Consider the following 18,395-nt stretch of genomic DNA (forward strand, 5'->3'; position numbering starts at 1 on the left):
TAGTCATAGCGACGCCGCAGGAAACTGCCGTGACGTAATCTTATACGCGACACACATCCGCTACCCACACACACAGGACAATGGGGGAAATCGAGTATATGCTGTTTTTGATCCTCGGGATGTGGCTGTTTCTCACAGCAAGAAGACAAACGTTGTTTCATGAGAGGCTGAGGGCAGAAAAACGAAACACTGCTGAAAAAAACAGGAGAGTTTGGGAATTACTACAGAGTTCAGACTACGAGACGAATCCGGTTGTTCAAAGCCGACGCAAGAGGGTAAGTTATGCTAACATAGCTAACGTTTGCATATGTGTAAATACTATACTATATGCAAAGTATTTAATCAACTTTATAGCTACCAGTATTACGTACTAAAATGTGCATGGTTTATGTGTTTCAGATCTGTTTAGCTTTGCAAAGTCGCCGCGGCAAACCGTCTGTTTGGGCTTTCAACCGAGCTACCGAGTGGTGGGATGTTATTGTTCCTGGTTTCACAAACGCGCAGTGGGTTCAGAACTTCAGAATGTCGGAAGAAACATTCATATATTTGTACAACAAACTGCGTCCAGTGATGGAGAGACAAGGTCCTTCAAGGTGTTGTAGATGGAAAAGGACTGTTCTGGAACGTGTTTGCAGGACTGCCTGGCAGATTGCATGATGCTCGTGTTTTAAGACTGTCCACATTGTGGGAGTTGGCCAGCCGTGGCAACCACTTTCCAGCTTACACCAGGAATATTGGTGGGGTGAATGTTGCCTACTACATCCTGGGAGATTCTGCCTATCCCCTGCAGAACTGGCTCCTAAAGCCATTCACTGACACTGGACGGCTGACAGTAGAACAGCAGATCTACAACAAGAAAATATGTCGAGCACGGGTAGTGGTTGAAAACGCTTTTGGTAGACTGAAGGGAAGGTGGCGTTGCCTCATGAAAAGAAATGACTGTGATGTTACAATCGTGAAATCTATGATTCTTACTTGCTGTGCTTTGCATAACCTTTGTGAGAGTCATGGAGAGGACTATGACGATGACTGGGATGCACCTGCAGCAGCAGAGCCTGTGGTGCCAGTGGCACAGGGTGTTGAGGAGGAGGGCAGAGATGTACGGGAGGGTCTGATGCGTTATTTTAATTGCTAAATAAATACATTATCATTAAATATGTTGTCTCTGCTGTTTTTTATTAAAGGTTATCACAGTATAAAATCTGAAAATACTTGTTTAAACCCTTGTAAAAAGGCAAACCATCAAAAAAAGACACTGTTTGTAATAAGTTTCAAAAAGGTTTTATTTAAACACGCATACAAATAGAAAAAAATATAATATTAATATAAATTCACAAATCCAACTATATACATATGTTACATGTAGTGCAAACATTAAATTAAAATAAACAAAGGGGTTTCAGTCCAGGGGCGGTGGAACAGCATCCCGCCGGTTCAGTGCCTGGACAAGCTGGCTCAGGGTTCCCAGAAAGGCCTGGTTGAAGGACGACATTGCAGCCATCTCCTCTCTCCTTAAAGCCGCTTCTAGTTCTCGGGCATGTGCTGCATCATCGAGTGCCATCTGTAAATGGCGCTCCCGCTGTGCCCGGTTCAATTCCAGCTGCTCGACATCCGATGTCTGCATCTCCCTCAGGACAGTCAGATGCTCCTGTTCCCTCTTTCGTTTCCTCCGTCCTGGCCAAAAAAATAATTACAATGAATGAGTTATAAAGAAAAACGGACAAGTCACGTTTCATTCAAAGGTTGTGTGTGTGTTGTAAATTGTTCACATGTATTATCATTACAGCTTCTACATAAAAAAAGACAAGCCCACAACTTACTATTACTTATATAGTATATAACGACTTAACATCTGAGTAAATGTATTTAATGTATTTATTAAACATCTATTTTAGTAAATGTCAACTTTAAAATACCATGTGTACAGTATAGGTGTACGTCTGGAAAGTTATAAAAATACTGAACAGGTTTATTAATGAATCCTGCATTCCCATAACTGGGAATGCTTCCTGTTGTTATGCAAGTACGTTTACGTTATATTAATGAGTTATTGATACGATTAATGATATATTAAAAAGTGTGTATAGATTCACAGACAACAGGCGAGAAGAGTTTACTTTTTCTCCAATTATACTAACCGGTTGCCGGTGTCGACGCTGCTGCGGGTCTCGGTGTCGACGCTGCTGATCTTGTTGGTGTCGATGGTGCCGCTGTTTCCGGTGCCGAGGTGGCATCAGTGGGAGTCACTGAACCATTCTCGCTCGTCGAAAAGGAATCTAGATAGAAAGATCATACAAAAGTCAACACAATACGAAAATAGCAATGGCAGATAGTTAGCGGTAGCAGCAATTGTTATCTGCGACACAAGTTTACAGTCTTCGATGTTATAAGTGAGCTTCAGCTTTTCAAAAGCCAGCCTACAGAAAACAAAACTCTCAAGCAGAGTGCGCCTACATGATTAATGTAATGTAAATTTTAAACACTTACCATCCTCCAACAGCGACTCCAACAAACTGGTGGCCGAGTCAAGTCCACCCTCCCTCCCGTTGCTCGCCGGTCTATGGCCGTAGATACCGTCCATCTGTTCGTACCACTTCCAGCTTTTTCGGTTTGAACCACTGCGGCCGTTGTGGTCCTTTACAGCTCTGTAGTCACTTTTCAGTTTTTTTAACTTTTCCCTACATTGCTGGAAAGTCCTGTTGTAGCCATGTGTGGACAGCAGTTCGGAGATTTCTTGATAAACTTTTTCGTTCCTCGTTGCCCCATCAAGCTCTCGCTGGATCCTTTCTTCGGCAACCAAACATAGGAAAGTCTGCACCTCCTCGTTTGACCACGGCGTATTCTTCCGAGTTGCCATAATAGTAAGTTTAGTATATCTGGGCAAACTATTTAAAAATGGCGGGGTTATTCTCTGGTTATTCTGGATACTCCGTCTGCGGCGTGCAATGATGACGCAGTGAATAGTGACGATTCTCTCTGACCAATCAGCAGTCGGCATTGTATTACGTCACATTTTAGTATCGCCTTAGCTCGCTTAGAACCTCGCCGGAGGTGGTACGAAAAAAAGTACCCGAAAGCAGGTACAGGTACAACTTTTACACAGTGGAAAACCAAACAAAGGCAAGTCGAGTCGAGCCGAGCCGAGCCAAGGCGAGCTGGTACTGTGTAGTGGAAAAGCGCCATTAGAGAGAGAGAGACTGTCTGAGTGGAGGCAGGGATGGTAACTGTGTCTGTCTTTCTGTTATCGGCCTGCTAGAGCAAGCTGAAGCAAAATAGTGATAATGAACCAAAATCCAGCTGACTTTTCTAAGATCAAAGCAGCTGGTAAAAGCTACAGTAAAATGTGAAGTTTAAAATCTTACTTAAAATTTAAATCTTTTTAGAGATGATATAATGAAAAGCGAACATTAAAAATGAACAGTTAAAATATGTGTCTAATATGTGTGTGTGTGATGGTGACTGCACTCTATGTCTTGTATGTGTTAGTTTGGGGTACTATTATTTCCTGATTTTGAGGATATTGTGTCATTAACCTCTTGTTTTTTAATATGGTGCCTGGTAGGTCAGGTCAATAAGTTCATGCCATTTTTTTAAGTGCCAGGTCCAAACAAAGAGAGTTTCAGTTCATCTCCACCTGCCAGCTGCTAATGTATTGCGAAAATTCTTGCTGACCGCACAACACGGCTTCCAGCCTACATCCAACAGTCTTGCGTTGGTGGTATAGTGGTGAGCATAGCTGCCTTCCAAGCAGTTCATCCGGGTTCGATTCCCGGCCAACGCATCACATTTGTAAATGAAAGACCTTGATTACGAGCATTCTTGCTATGGGTTCGATTCCTGGGGCAGTCCATTCTTGCTGTATGCGTTCGATTCCCGGCCAACGCATTGCATTTTTCTCAAGCTGTCTTTAAAACAGTCGTCCGAGGCCCCTTGCCAACTTCTCATGTAACTTGTTTCCTGGAGCAAAACATTTGTTAAGGTCTTTTGGCAGCAGTAAAAGACTGGATTTCCCCGTCGGGGAATCGAACCCCAGTCTTCCGCGTGACAGGCTGAGATACTTTCCACTATACTAACGAGGAGTTGCAGAGACAGGTAGTTGTATCCGATCAGCGCGGCTTCCAGGAACGGCGTCATGCGTCATTTTAGCTCAACGCTTCACAGAAGCCAGTGAATCCAAAAAATAATCTAATACCGTTTAAATATGAAGTGTCTGCATAAAACGTGTTACATTATTAAATTAGAGACCTTGTTTTTTAATATGGTGCCTGGTAGGTCAGGTCAATAAGTTCATGCAATTTTTTTAAGTGCCAGGTCCAAACAAAGAGAGTTTCAGTTCATCTGCACCTGCCAGCTGCTAAAGTATTGCGAAAATTATTGCTGACCGCAGAACAGGGCTTCCAGTCTACATCCAACAGTCTTGCGTTGGTGGTATAGTGGTGAGCATAGCTGCCTTCCAAGCAATTGACCCGGGTTCGATTCCCGGCCATCGCATCACATTTGTAAATTAAAGACCTTGATTACGAGCATTCTTGCTATGGGTTCGATTCCTGGGTCTGTCCATTCTTGCTGTATGCGTTCGATTCCCGGCCAACGCATTGCATTTTTCTCAAGCTGTCTTTAAAACAGTCGTCCGAGGCCCCTTGCCAACTTCTCCTGTAACTTGTTTGCTGGAGCAAAACATTTGTTAAGGTCTTTTGGCAGCAGTAAAGGACTGGATCTCCCCGTCGGGGAATCGAACCCGGGTCTTCCGCGTGACAGGCGGAGATACTTTCCACTATACTAACGAGGAGTTGCAGAGACAGGTAGTTGTATCCGATCAGCGCGGCTTCCAGGAACGGCGTCATGCGTCATTTTAGCTCAACGCTTCACAGAAGCCAGTGAATCCAAAAAATAATCTAATACCGTTTAAATATGAAGTGTCTGCATAAAACGTGTTACATTATTAAATTAGAGACCTTGTTTTTTAATATGGTGCCTGGTAGGTCAGGTCAATAAGTTCATGCAATTTTTTTAAGTGCCAGGTCCAAACAAAGAGAGTTTCAGTTCATCTGCACCTGCCAGCTGCTAAAGTATTGCGAAAATTATTGCTGACCGCAGAACAGGGCTTCCAGTCTACATCCAACAGTCTTGCGTTGGTGGTATAGTGGTGAGCATAGCTGCCTTCCAAGCAGTTGACCTGGGTTCGATTCCCGGCCATCGCATCACATTTGTAAATTAAAGACCTTGATTACGAGCATTCTTGCTATGGGTTCGATTCCTTGGTCTGTCCATTCTTGCTGTATGCGTTCGATTCCCGGCCAACGCATTGCATTTTTCTCAAGCTGTCTTTAAAACAGTCGTCGGTGGCCCCTTGCGAACTTCTCCTGTAACTTGTTTGCTGGAGCAAAACATTTGTTAAGGTCTTTTGGCAGCAGTAAAGGACTGGATCTCCCCGTCGGGGAATCGAACCCCGGTCTTCCGCGTGACAGGCGGAGATACTTTCCACTATACTAACGAGGAGTTGCAGAGACAGGTAGTTGTATCCGATCAGCGCGGCTTCCAGGAACGGCGTCATGCGTCATTTTAGCTCAACGCTTCACAGAAGCCAGTGAATCCAAAAAATAATCTAATACCGTTTAAATATGAAGTGTCTGTATAAAACGTGTTACATTATTAAATTAGAGACCTTGTTTTTTAATATGGTGTTGTAGGATTACAAATTTTATTTAAATGTTTAATTTAGATTTCCAATACAATAGTATTTTATATTGAGAAAGTTTATAAATGATGAGACCAGGAAATCTCTGCAAACGGTAGGGGTTCCCAGCAGGATATTCCTGACTGTCCCATCTCAGTGCGAGAAGGCTAGGCTTTTCCTGTTCTCATTGTTTTACCGGGTGAAGAGTCATGCTGAGCAAGTTTGAACACCTGCTATTTTATTACTGAGACCATTTGTGTTGGAGTTCTTATCTCAGTGCGAGAAGTCCTGCACCGTTCTGTTCTCATGTTTCAACTCATTTACATGCTTTGTTCCTCACAATGTAATCCCTCCCCCTTGAAATGTATATAAACTACAATGTAAAGTTCCCTTAGTTAGACGATGTTGGAATGACTGCAGCTACCGACAAACAATAAAGAACTTCTGCTTGGAAAACTTCTACTGTCTCCTGGTCTGAGCTTCTAACTTTTCTACAAAGAAAAAGATCACTACAGTGCCTGGTAGGTCAGGTCAATAAGTTCATGCAATTTTTTTAAGTGCCAGGTCCAAACAAAGAGAGTTTCAGTTCATCTGCACCTGCCAGCTGCTAATGTATTGCGAAAATTCTTGCTGACGGCACAACTGGGCTTCCAGTCTACGTTCTAAGGCCTGCGTTGGTGGTATAGTGGTGAGCATAGCTGCCTTCCAAGCAGGTGACCGGGTTCGATTCCCGGCCAACGCATCACATTTGTAAATTAAAGACCTTGATTACGAGCATTCTTGCTATGGGTTCGATTCCTGGGTCTGTCCATTCTTGCTTTATGGGTTCGATTCCCGGCCAACGCATTGCATTTTTCTCAAGCTGTCTTTAAAACAGTCGTCCGGGCCCCTTGCCAACTTCCCTGTAACTTGTTTGCTGGAGCAAAACATTTGTTAAGGTCTTTTGGCAGCAGTAAAGGACTGAATCTCCCCGTCGGGGAATCGAACCCCAGTCTCCGCGTGACAGGCGGAGATACTTTCCACTATACTAACAAGGAGTTGCAGAGACAGGTAGTTGTATCCGATCAGCGCGGCTTGCAGGAACGGCGTCATGCGTCATTTTAGCTCAACGCTTCACAGAAGACAGTGAATGCAAAAAATAATCTAATACCGTTTAAATATGAAGTGTCTGTATAAAACGTGTTACATTATTAAATTAGAGACCTTGTTTTTTAATATGGTGCCTGGTAGGTCAGGTCAATAAGTTCATGCAATTTTTTTAAGTGCCAGGTCCAAACAAAGAGAGTTTCAGTTCATCTGCACCTGCCAGCTGCTAAAGTATTGCGAAAATTATTGCTGACCGCAGAACAGGGCTTCCAGTCTACAACCAACAGTCTTGCGTTGGTGGTATAGTGGTGAGCATAGCTGCCTTCCAAGCAGTTGACCCGGGTTCGATTCCCGGCCATCGCATCACATTTGTAAATTAAAGACCTTGATTACGAGCATTCTTGCTATGGGTTCGATTCCTGGGTCTGTCCATTCTTGCTGTATGCGTTCGATTCCCGGCCAACGCATTGCATTTTTTCTCAAGCTGTCTTTAAAACAGTCGTCCGAGGCCCCTTGCCAACTTCTCCTGCAACTTGTTTGCTGGAGCAAAACATTTGTTAAGGTCTTTTGGCAGCAGTACAGGACTGGATTTCCCCGTCGGGGAATCGAACCCCAGTCTCCGCGTGACAGGCGGAGGTACTTTCCACTATACTAACAAAGAGTTGCAGAGACAGGTAGTTGTATCCGATCAGCGCGGCTTCCAGGAACAGCGTCATGCGTCATTTTAGCTCAACGCTTCACAGAAGCCAGTGAATCCAAAAAATAATCTAATACCGTTTAAATATGAAGTGTCTGTATAAAAAGTGTTACATTATTAAATTAGAGACCCTTTTTTTTAATATGGTGCCTGGTAGGTCAGGTCAATAAGTTCATGCAATTTTTTTAAGTGCCAGGTCCAAACAAAGAGAGTTTCAGTTCATCTGCACCTGCCAGCTGCTAAAGTATTGCGAAAATTATTGCTGACCGCAGAACAGGGCTTCAGGTCTACATCCAACAGTCTTGCGTTGGTGGTATAGTGGTGAGCATAGCTGCCTTCCAAGCAGTTGACCCGGGTTCGATTCCCGGCCAACGCATCACATTTGTAAATTAAAGACCTTGATTACGAGCATTCTTGCTATGGGTTCGATTCCTGGGGCAGTCCATTCTTGCTGTATGAGTTCGATTCCCGGCCAACGCATTGCATTTTTCTCAAGCTGTCTTTAATACAGTCGTCCGAGGCCCCTTGCCAACTTCTCCTGTAAGTTGTTTGCTGGAGCAAAACATTTGTTAAGGTCTTTTGGCAGCAGTAAAGGACTGGATCTCCCCGTCGGGGAATCGAACCCCGGTCTTCCGCATGACAGGCGGAGATACATTCCACTATACTAACGAGGAGTTGCAGAGACAGGTAGTTGTATCCGATCAGCGCGGCTTCCAGGAACGGCGTCATGCGTAATTTTAGCTCAACGCTTCACAGAAGGCAGTGAATCCAAAAAATAATCTAATACCGTTTAAATATGAAGTGTCTGTATAAAACGTGTTACATTATTAAATAGAGACCTTGTTTTTTAATATGGTGTTGTAGGATTACAAATTTTATTTAAATGTTTAATTTAGATTTCCAATACAATAGTATTTTATATTGAGAAAGTTTATAAATGATGAGACCAGGAAATCCCTGCAAACGGTAGGGGTTCCCAGCAGGATATTCCTGACTGTCCCATCTCAGTACGAGAAGGCTAGGCTTTTCCTGTTCTCATTGTTTTACCGGGTGAAGAGGCATTCTGAGCAAGTTTGAACACCTGCCATTTTATTACTGAGACCATTTGTCTTGGAGTTCTTATCTCAGTGCGAGAAGTCCTGCACCGTTCTGTTCTCATGTTTCAGCTCATTTACATGCTTTACATGCCCCTGTTAAGGCTATCTTCAACTAAAACAAAGTCCCTTACCCATCACTGCATTCTTTATGATTTAGTTGGTTGGACATCACTTAAAATTCGTAGACAACAGCACTGGTATATCTTTATTTATAAAGCTATACTTGGCAAACTTCCACTGTACCTCTGTAACCTCCTCTCTGTCTGCTCTGGTACTTATCAGCTACGCTCTTCAAAGTGGTTGCTTTTTAACGTGCCACGAGTTACAACCGAATTGGGAAGAACTGCTTTCTCTTATTTAGCACCTTGGGGGTGGAATAATCTACAAAAAGAGCTAAGGCTAGACACCCTTATGTCCATTAATGAATTTAAAACTACTGTAAAGAGTACTGTGATGGAGACATGTTCTTGTTTTTCTTAGGAGTCTCATTGTGTTCTTTTTGTACTTCTTTTATCATGAAAATGTAATTTGGTGTTTGTTGTGTGTGTATTTGTTGTGATTTGGCTGCTACCTTGGCCAGGTCTCTCTTGTAAAAGAGATTCTGAATCTCAATGGGACCTCCTGGTTAAATAAAGGTATAATAATAATAATAAATGCTTTGTTCCTCACAATGTAATCCCTCCCCCTTGAAATGTATATAAACTACAATGTAAAGTTCCCTTAGTTAGACGATGTTGGAATGACTGCAGCTACCGACAAGCAATAAAGAACTTCTGCTTGGAAAACTTCCACCATCTCCTGGTCTGAGCTTCTAACTTTTCTACAAAGAAAAAGATCACTACATTGCCTGGTAGGTCAGGTCAATAAGTTCATGCAATTTTTTTAAGTGCCAGGTCCAAACAAAGAGAGTTTCAGTTAATCTGCACCTGCCAGCTGCTAATGTATTGCGAAAATTCTTGCTGACCGCACAAGACGGCTTCCAGCCTACATCCAACAGTCTTGCGTTGGTGGTATAGTGGTGAGCATAGCTGTCTTCCAAGCAGTTGACCTGGGTTCGATTCCCGGCCAACGCATCACTTTTGTAAATTAAAGACCTTGATTACGAGCATTCTTGCTATGGGTTCGATTCCTGGGTCTGTCCATTCTTGCTGTATGGGTTCGATCCACGGCCAATGCATTGCATTTTTCTCAAGCTGTCTTTAAAACAGTCGTCCGGGGCCCCTTGCCAACTTCTCCTGTAACTTGTTTGCTGGAGCAAAACTTTTGTTAAGGTCTTTTGGCAGCAGTAAAGGACTGGATCTCCCAGTCGGGGAATCGAACCACAGTCTCCGCGTGACAGGCGGAAATACTTTCCACTATACTAACAAGGAGTTGCAGAGACAGGTAGTTGTCCCCGATCAGCGCGGCTTGCAGGAACGGCGTCATGCGTCATTTTAGCTCAACGCTTCACAGAAGGCAGTGAATCCAAAAAAAAATCTAATACCGTTTAAATATGAAGTGTCTGTATAAAACGTGTTACATTATTAAATTAGAGACCTTGTTTTTTAATATGGTGCCTGGTAGGTCAGGTCAATAAGTTCATGCATTTTTTTTAAGTGCCAGGTCCAAACAAAGAGAGTTTCAGTTCATCTGCACCTGCCAGCTGCTAATGTATTGCGAAAATTCTTGCTGACCGCGCAAGAGGGCTTCCAGCCTACATCCGACAGTCTTGCGTTGGTGGTATTGTGGTGAGCATAGCTGCCTTCCAAGCAGGTGACAGGGTTCGATTCCCGGCCAACGCATAACATTTGTAAATTAAAGACCTTGATTACGAGCATTCTTGCTATGGGTTCGATTCCTTGGTCTGTCCATTCTTGCTGTATGCGTTCGATTCCCGGCCAACGCATTGCATTTTTCTCAAGCTGTCTTTAAAACAGTCGTGCGGGCCCCTTGCCAACTTCCCTGTAACTTGTTTGCTGGAGCAAAACTTTTGTTAAGGTCTTTTGGCAGCAGTAAAGGACTGGATCTCCCCGTCGGGGAATCGAACCCCAGTCTCCGCGTGACAGGCGGAGATACTTTCCACTATACTAACAAGGAGTTGCAGAGACAGGTAGTTGAATCCGATCAGCGCGGCTTGCAGGAACGGCGTCATGCGTCATTTTAGCTCAACGCTTCACAGAAGCCAGTGAATGCAAAAAATAATCTAATACCGTTTAAATATGAAGTGTCTGTATAAAACGTGTTACATTATTAAATTAGAGACCTTGTTTTTTAATATGGTGCCTGGTAGGTCAGGTCAATAAGTTCATGCATTTTTTTTAAGTGCCAGGTCCAAACAAAGAGAGTTTCAGTTCATCTGCACCTGCCAGCTGCTAAGATTCTTGCTCACCGCACAAAAGGGCTTCCAGTCTACATACAACAGGCTTGCGTTGGTGGTATAGTGGTGAGCATAGCTGCCTTCCAAGCAGTTGACCCGGGTTCGATTCCCGGCCAATGCATTGTATTTTTCTCAAGCTGTCTTTAAAACAGTTGTCCGGGGCCCCTTGCGAACTTCTCCTGTAACTTGTTTGCTGGAGCAAAACTTTTGTTAAGGTATTTTGGCAGCAGTAAAGGACTGGATCTCCCCGTCGGGGAATTGAACCCCAGTCTCCGCGTGACAAGCGGAGATACTTTCCACTTTCCACAAGGAGTTGCAGAGACAGGTTGTTGTATCCGATCAGCGCAGCTTCCAGGAACGGCGTCATGCGTCATTTTAGCTCAACGCTTCACAGAAGCCAGTGAATGCAAAAAATAATCTAATACCGTTTAAATATGAAGTGTCTGTATAAAACGTGTTACATTATTAAATTAGAGACCTTGTTTTTTAATATGGTGCCTGGTAGGTCAGGTCAATAAGTTCATGCAATTTTTTTAAGTGCCAGGTCCAAACAAAGAGAGTTTCAGTCCATCTGCACCTGCCAGCTGCTAATGTATTGCGAAAATTCTTGCTGACCGCAGAACAGGGCTTCCAGTCTACATCCAACAGTCTTCAATAGTGGTGAGCATAGCTGCCTTCCACGCGGGGGCCAGTCGCATGTAGGTGTAGAGCGTTGCTAGCCAATAAGAACGCAGGAAATCCCAGGGAGGGCCAGTCGCATGTAGGTGTAGAGCGTTGCTAGCCAATAAGAACGCAGGAAATTCCAGGGAGGCGGGCCTGAAAAAATACACGAAATTACAGGTTCGAGTCTCGTCTCGACCACAACTACCATAAAGTGTATCTAGATTAAAAAATGATTAGAAACTTATGTTAAGTACGATTTACATATAATAAACTAACTTTGTGCACAAAAATAGAATAAAACGTGTAAGATTTGTTGTTGTGTAGAATGTACAAAATGTGCAACTACCTTAATAAACATTTACATTATAATAGGGTTTAGTTTTCTTTAATATAGAAAATATTTGAATGTGAATAATTGTAAAGAACATTTTGATAATGTTTTAGACCTTTACATTTTACATTGAGATATTTACATTATATTTGTTTAACTATGTACAGAAATCCAATATATATATGAAATATAACCAGTAAACACCAAATAGTAAGTTTCTCGTTTTATTTATAGTACAGAAATATACATATTATTATGTAAAACTGAAAAAGGTAATGTATTAAATACTTATAGATTAAACAACAATAACATTAATAATAATAATAATAAAATATAAAGCTGTGGAGAACATAGGAAAAAAACAAGATTTTTTTAAATCAAATAATTATGTAGTGTTTAATGACAACAGTTATTAACATTTAGTGTTTACACATCTGAGCAAGATAAAATAATGCAAGTCAATAAAATTTACTTTAAAAACACTAAAGTACAATGCAAACAAGGACACAATTGTTTGATTTTAATGAACAATGGAAATAAATGTAACAATTTAAAATGATAGATTATAGATTAAACAACAGCAATAATAATATCTAAAGTTGAGGAGAACAGGAAAAAACAAGAAAAAAAGTATTTTAAACTAAACAATTATGTACAGAGTATAATAGTACCAGTGCTTAACATTTAGTGTTTTTCAAATCTGAGCAAGATAAAATAATGCAAGTCAATAAATGAACTTAAAAAAACACTAAAATACAATAAAATACAATACTTTTGGTATTTTAATGAACAAATGGAAATAAATTAAATATTTAAAAAAATAATATATATATATATATATATATACATTAAAAGTGCAATAATATGTATATACATATATGCATAAGATTGTGCAAGGAATGTCTTTGAGCTATAAACAGTATTTGAGGTCTGGGCATGTCATTTGTCAGTGAAGTCATTTTTTCTTTTCCTCAATCCACCTCTGCTTCTCAGCCTCATAGAATGGAGACTGCTGAAAGTCTTTCCATGAAATTTCATTCCCTTAGCCTGATAAAGGGAAAACACTTTAGCAGGACAGTAAATGTATTTGCCTGCCACTCCAGGGAAACCAGTGTGAATATGAGGACTGTTGGGTCCTTGTTTCAGTGGCAGGTGGCAGAATCTGCACAGACGACCAGTAGGATGCTCCATTACTGACTTTCTCTTGCTTCTCTCCTCAATCACCCTCCTATTTTCTGCCCCTCTCTGCTTCGAGGACTCCAGTTCTCGCTGAAAAAAAGGAGTCTCTGCAAAGTCTTCAAAGGGCATTCTGGGGTTGGTCAGGCCCTCTGCGGAATATGTGTCAAAAACTTTCTTGGAGCAGTAGAAGTATTTAACATCACCACCTTGATAAAAGAAAAAAAAAAATATTAAACAAAGTATTTGTTTTGTGTGCATAGATTAGGCAAACAGATTACACACATTGGTGCCTGTATGAATAATATAATTACCTGCATCTAAAAGAAACTCCTCAGATGTTTGTTCCTTCACTGTCACAGCACTCGGAGTAGAAAAACATTGAAAATGAGAGTCTGTGGGGTGGCCTCTGGTTCAGGAGCAAGAGGGGTCTCAGCAGAAGAGGAATCCTCTAAGCATTTCTGAAATTCAGCAAAATTAGTGTTATATGCGAGCGAGAATTATTAAGTATTTGTTTTTTAATAAAAAGTTTGTTATCAAAGAACTTTAAAGGCTTACCTGAGATGGAAATGAGAACTCAATGCCAGATGAAGACTCTTCTTGCATCCCTAGGTCTGTCTTCCTGCTTTTGTGTTTGTCAAAGTCAAGAGGCACAGGTCGACAGCCTGGCTCCACATATTGTAGGCCAAACCTCTCTCTTGTGTCCCAGCTGGAGATGTGGAAGGCTGGATATTTGGGTTACCCAGTCACTCTTATAGATGCCCTGTTTAACTCCATCATCAAAACAGGGTCAAACACTCCAGGTAAGACAAGCCCAGGCTGCTTCAGGTCCACCAGCCGCTGATAATTCCAGCGTGCGACACCAGTCATACCCTGCGCCTGGAACAGCTCAGGAGAGACGCGATTACCCGTTACTCACTGAGCCTGGTGGAAATGAAACCCCTCTTGCTGTGAAGTGCCTCTGACAGGGATCCCGATGGGAACAGCAGCTCCTTCACCCTTGACATGATTCAGTTGTACCGAAATTTTAGCATCGAGGGTTTAAAAAGGAAGATGTTGTTGGGATCCTTTGCAAGATGGAAATGGTGAAGTACTTCTTCCACTCTTTGGACCAGCTCTCTAGGATGTGGCACTTTTGTCCTGCAGTGCGCTCTGATGTGCTGCTTTGTGGGATTAGCAGGCTCAATTCCACAGAACTTGTATGCGTTCCTCAGTTTCTCCAGGTCACTCTGATCTACTACGGCAGAAGAGAGGAACTGGCAGAACGAGCTATACAGAGGATGGTGCTCCGAAACACATTCCCTGGTGAATCGCCGCATACAGTGAAACAAGTCTAGTTTAACCACCATGTCCTCATTGTACTTCTGGCAAGCGGCATTTACATTCTTGAGGTTTTCTGATGTAACCTCTGCCACAGTAGCTTCAGTGGTCCTCCAAGCTTCCCACTGCTGGTGCTCATACGGTCCTGGGTCCATCACTCTGAAAGCAGCACAGCAGTCCCTAAGTACATAAAAGGGAAATACATTTTAATTTTAATGTATTCATTACCTTTGCTTACACATCTTGATGTGATGTGTGATGAGATGTGATTATTCTTACCTGTCCACCCACTGGTACTTGGCCTTGGGTATGCTAGCAGCACTGTAGCGATTGGCCATCCCACAGTACATTGAACTCAAGGATTGCTCACTCTCAGACTGCAGCATCACCCAGGACAGGATCATCCAGTTCTCGTTCATCACAGCGTAGGATGACATTGTGCCAGATGAGAGGGTCACTTTTCTAGCAACTTTGCGTGTGTGATCTGATCTGAACACCTGTCCAAAAGTCCCTTGAAGGAGCTGAGTGAGAGCTGCCTCTTGCCGGTGATATTCCTGAAGCAGGCACTCCACCAGATAATGTGCAGACACAGACAGCCCATGCCACCCATCAGTATCTTCGTAACCCCCAAACGAAGCAGGTGTGTCATCCTTCCTCAATGCTCCTGTGATGGTTTTCTGGCCATACAGCCCTGCTTCAGCATCCCTGACGTTCTGCACAATGAGAAGGTATGCAAGGTGGGCTCTTTCAAACTTAAGGTGAAGCACCTCAGACAGCTGGTTGGCCTTGTCATTAGGGGATTTTCCAGAGCGCCTCAGTTCATCCATCACAGTTTTACAGATTGCATTCTTATGAGTGAGGAAGGTTGGCAAGATGTTTCTGAATTGCTGTGGTAGCATGTCCACCCACTGAGGTTTATCAGCGAACCAGTATTTTTTACATGCCTTACAGCACAGACGTGAAGCAAGGATGTAATATTGCCCACTAGTGCCAAGGATCACTCGGGGTCTTCCCACACCTGAGGACACAACATGAGGATTTGGACAGCTGTAGAGTCAGGGCAGGATGTAGTTGTTTCTAAGCCTTTCATTTATACTGTGCTCAGGTTTCCAAATGAAAAAGGGATGGAGCTGGAAGTACTTTGGTGACGGAAGGCCCATGTTTGTCTCTATAAGCTCAGGCTGAGGTGGATAGCGCCACAAGGAGACCATATTCATTAGGTGTCTTACTGGATGTGATCCTGGCCAGAGCCCCATGGACTCCATCTCTGTTTTCATCCAAATTCTTTGATGAAGAGAGCAGTTCCAGTGGCTAATATCTTGCAAGTAGCTAGTAACAGGTGCTTCCGTCTGTGCAGACGTCATTGATGCAGGAGCTGTAGGTGCTGATTGTGCTGCAGGAGGTGGTACAGAGCCATCAGTCTGTGAAGAAGGTCTACACACAGGAGCTGGTGGATTGGGAGAACTAGAGACTGCATGTGATGGTGGTGAAGGCTGTGGCAGAACTGCACGGAACACAAAGCAAAGGAAATAAATGCATATATATATATATATATATATATATATATATATATATATATATATATATATGCGTGTATAACACATTTAATGCTCGTGTGTTTAACTGTCTTTACTTTTTTTGTTCAAGTAGCTGGGAACAGGGGTTTCAGTCAGTGCAGACGGCATTGGTGCAGGTGTAGGTGCTGATTGTGCTGCTTGAGGTGGTATAAAGCCTTCACCCTGTGAAGAAGGCCTACACACAGGAGCTGATGTTGATGGAGGCTGCGGCAGAGCTGCAAGGAAAAGCACAGGGAGGAAATTAAAAACATATTAAAACATTGAATGTACATGATATGTATTTGATTGTCTTGACTACATTAAATGACTAATCATTATTTATTATTTTATTCTATGTATTTTGTTATTTATTCTAGTAATGCACATTCTGATAATGTTCAAATGTCTGTAAGTAAACAGTCCACTTTTTCACAACAAATAAAAACAGTTTAAATAGCATGCATACAATTCATGAAGTGCACTCACCCTCACCACTGGTATATTCAAACCTTGACAGTAGTTAGAACAAAAGAACATGTTTTTTAGAACAGGCAAGAACAGTGCCAAAACAACAAATAAGATAATTAAAAATCAGAAATGGAGGATAAGTCTGTATGTAACCGAATAAGCCTCCAAAACTGATGTGTAAAGTAACCTGTTGTAGATAAGACTGTGGATCCTGTGGCTGCAGATGATCCTAAAAATTAGGCATTATAATTTGAATGGTTTCTCTCCAGTATGTACAATTTTATACCAATTTTATAAGAATTTGACATGGGTATATATAACACACATGACACAATACTTGATTTACTTACTCAGCTGTGTGAGATATTTTGTTGGAGAAATACTAAGCATCATCCTCTCCAGTTCTTCATCCTCCTCCATTACTATAAAATATGACAAATGCATCAGTAGCTAGGCAGGCTTTAAGAATCAATATAAGCAAACTTGCATGAATTTTATTAACTCACCAGGCTGATCAGAGTCAGTAATGGAAGGAACAGGTGGTCTTGCAGCGGAAGCTGATGGTGAGGGCATCGGAGGAGTGTTTTTGGTCATCTGTTTTTGCTGCTGTTTTAAAAGATACTGCTGCAAATTGTACATTTTGCTGCCTGGCACACACTTCTGCCTCATTATAAAGAAAGCATATCCGTCTGCCCTGGTATCCCAAATCTTCCTCCAAGTGTCTTGTGCTCTGGATCCAAATCCAACAGTATTGTCATCCTCTGTCAAAACTGGCACTGCGTCTGGCCTTTGAGACAGATACTGTTTAAAATCTTCAATTTCCTTGAAGCTTCTTGAATACTCAAGAAAGGAAATGAGGCTATCCTTGCATGGACCCTCTGGGTTGAACTGCCCAGCCTGTTCTTCTTCCTCAACCTTATCGGACAGGTACAAAGCATAGCTGACATCATTCTCTAATAACCACTTGAAAGACTTGCCCTTGTACTTGCCGAACTGAAGAATGCATTCTCCCAACACCTCTTGCTTGTCAGAGACATCCCCTCCTCTATGTAACACAACAGAACGGGCGTTCAACTTGACCAGATCTTCTCTTTGAGGTGTTGACTTGTCCTGCAGTGAAGGGTTGTCTTTAATTCTTTTTGCCTCTTCTGATGCGTCCCGGCGTAAATGGCCCGACGGGCCTTTCCTGAAAGACACTTTGACTTTCCCTGGGAAGAACACTGTTTTCTTCATGATGCTGTTCTGAAATCAGAATGTATTCATTAGTGTCTCAGCATAAGCATTTAAATACTTACAGTAACAAAATGAAATAAGACAGTTAATACTAAAGCATCAGTGGTATATATAAAAGAGTTATTTTACAATGCTATAATATTCCATAATATTACTGTTTCTTAACTGAATAAATGCAGCCTTAGAGCACGTACTGTTTATTAAATTTGCATTATTTAATATTCATTATTTAAATTGCTTTAAAAATGTTTATATGTATATATAAAAAGTTAACAAGTTAACTAATTAAACATGTTAAATTATACCATTAAATTGTACACATATATATATTTGTTTGTAATTTAAATGTAATATATGTGTGTGTCTGATATTAATTACATTATAGCTACTACATTATAGTAGCATTATTAATTACATTATAGCTACTTTTAGCTACTATGCCAGCCGCAGCTGGAACCAGCTTCCAGAAGAGATCAGATGTGCTCCTACAGTAGTCACATTCAAATCCAGACTCAAAACACATCTGTTTAACTGTGCATTTACTGAATGAGCACTGTGCCACTGTTCGTCCGACTGTTTGCACTGTATTTTATTTTATGTTTTAATTATTCTGATTTCTGTATTTTATCTTTTATTCTAAACTGTTTTAATTATTCTGATTTCTTTTGATTATTTTAATTTCTTCTATGTAAAGCACTTTGAATTACCATTGTGTATGAAATGTGCTATATAAAT

The 18,395-nt window shown here is 41.7% G+C and overlaps 9 non-coding genes across 9 annotated transcripts; 7 read left to right on the forward strand and 2 right to left on the reverse strand.

The window, feature by feature from the left end:
- Positions 1-3,709: 3,709 nt before the first annotated feature.
- On the forward strand, positions 3,710-3,781 carry trnag-ucc (transfer RNA glycine (anticodon UCC)). Its single transcript has one exon. It is a non-coding gene; the product is annotated as a tRNA-Gly (tRNA).
- Positions 3,782-4,419: 638 nt separating this feature from the next.
- On the forward strand, positions 4,420-4,491 carry trnag-ucc (transfer RNA glycine (anticodon UCC)). The gene has a single exon. It is a non-coding gene; the product is annotated as a tRNA-Gly (tRNA).
- Positions 4,492-5,129: 638 nt separating this feature from the next.
- trnag-ucc (transfer RNA glycine (anticodon UCC)) lies at positions 5,130-5,201 on the forward strand. The gene has a single exon. It is a non-coding gene; the product is annotated as a tRNA-Gly (tRNA).
- A 226-nt stretch (positions 5,202-5,427) lies between these two features.
- Positions 5,428-5,499, reverse strand: trnad-guc (transfer RNA aspartic acid (anticodon GUC)). Its single transcript has one exon. It is a non-coding gene; the product is annotated as a tRNA-Asp (tRNA).
- A 1,555-nt stretch (positions 5,500-7,054) lies between these two features.
- trnag-ucc (transfer RNA glycine (anticodon UCC)) lies at positions 7,055-7,126 on the forward strand. The gene has a single exon. It is a non-coding gene; the product is annotated as a tRNA-Gly (tRNA).
- A 638-nt stretch (positions 7,127-7,764) lies between these two features.
- Positions 7,765-7,836, forward strand: trnag-ucc (transfer RNA glycine (anticodon UCC)). Its single transcript has one exon. It is a non-coding gene; the product is annotated as a tRNA-Gly (tRNA).
- Positions 7,837-8,062: 226 nt separating this feature from the next.
- On the reverse strand, positions 8,063-8,134 carry trnad-guc (transfer RNA aspartic acid (anticodon GUC)). Its single transcript has one exon. It is a non-coding gene; the product is annotated as a tRNA-Asp (tRNA).
- Positions 8,135-9,558: 1,424 nt separating this feature from the next.
- On the forward strand, positions 9,559-9,630 carry trnag-ucc (transfer RNA glycine (anticodon UCC)). The gene has a single exon. It is a non-coding gene; the product is annotated as a tRNA-Gly (tRNA).
- A 1,332-nt stretch (positions 9,631-10,962) lies between these two features.
- trnag-ucc (transfer RNA glycine (anticodon UCC)) lies at positions 10,963-11,034 on the forward strand. The gene has a single exon. It is a non-coding gene; the product is annotated as a tRNA-Gly (tRNA).
- Positions 11,035-18,395: the final 7,361 nt, after the last annotated feature.

Source organism: Siphateles boraxobius, unplaced genomic scaffold (assembly GCF_051911475.1).
Source record: "Siphateles boraxobius isolate OS27281-9 unplaced genomic scaffold, OSU_SipBor_1 23, whole genome shotgun sequence".
Lineage (NCBI taxonomy): Eukaryota > Metazoa > Chordata > Actinopteri > Cypriniformes > Leuciscidae > Siphateles > Siphateles boraxobius.